This window comes from Alosa pseudoharengus, unplaced genomic scaffold, assembly GCF_046254945.1.
Source record: "Alosa pseudoharengus isolate Yale_2024_CS ecotype anadromous, Long Island Sound unplaced genomic scaffold, YU_APseudo_1.1 YU_APseudo_1.1_scf_20, whole genome shotgun sequence".
NCBI classification, from domain to species: domain Eukaryota; kingdom Metazoa; phylum Chordata; class Actinopteri; order Clupeiformes; family Clupeidae; genus Alosa; species Alosa pseudoharengus.
Window position 1 is genome coordinate 32,947,071 of NW_027468664.1, and position 1,179 is coordinate 32,948,249.

The window sequence follows — 1,179 nt, forward strand, 5'->3', positions numbered from 1 at the left end:
AGGAGCCACACCACTTTTATGACACTATAGCTGTTCTGTGGACCTTTAGATTTGTTGCTCCTGGGCATGAAGGGCAGGCCAATTATGAGTTCTGTCCAACATTGATGGTAGGTTTAGAAGAAAAGTGAGCACATTTTAATCATATTGCAATACCAATAACCGTAATCATTTTGGTCATGATTTTTCATTAAATGTTCATACTGTATCTCTAGTGGCTGGTAGACTTTGGAATCCACCAGCCACAATGGTAGGTGGAAAAAAATATTTTAGGCTATTTCCATCCCTGATACATTCGTACACTCATACACACATTCATAAGTCTCAATCTGTCCATTTCTTTCCACAAAACTCGCCAGAAGTAATCATTTAAGGGGTTATTTTTCATTTTTTTCTACTGAGCTACTACCTTTTTCAGGTGGGCAGGGGGGCCCTTTTCATGTCTTTGCCCAGGGGCCCAGTGGCTCATAATCCTTCCATGCCACGGGGTTAAAACAATGGTCTTGTTTTCAAGTGCAATCAATAATTTAATTGTACATTTTGAAGAAACTTAAATCAGGGATTATACTGTACATAGCAAAAAAGTCAGGGGACAGACATTTTTAAAATTAGGTTTAGGAAAAAATTTAACGCACACGCACTATGACTTCACAAAATCTCACTCCAGCCAATCACCCAAAGTTGGCAACCCTGAGGTTGCATATTATATATTATTTACATTTATACAGTGTGTGTGTGTGTGTGTGTGTGTGTGTGTTTGTGTGTGTGAGTGAGTGTGTTCAAGTGTGTGAGTGTGAATGTGTGTGTGTGTGTATGCAGAGTGCGATTTGTCGCGATTTGCCGCTCGTGCTGCTGACACAGTGGCTGCGTGATGACTGGTTAATTTGGCCATGATCATGCAGGACATTTCATAATGGCGACTGTGTAACCAATCATAAATGACTAGTTTCAATGGAAAAGTTAGCTTGACAAATGAAAGAAAGTGAGAAGGATTCAGTGCAGCATATCGTCATATTTTAGAACCTTCAAAATCAGATAACTGATGCAACTGAGATGGAGGACAACTCCATGTAGAGTAGAACATATTGTCCGAAGCAACTTACATTAGGTGAGGAGATATTTGCTGAATGTCAAGTGTTACATATTAGAAATTGCTTTGCATCGCTTATTCAAATGGCTCTC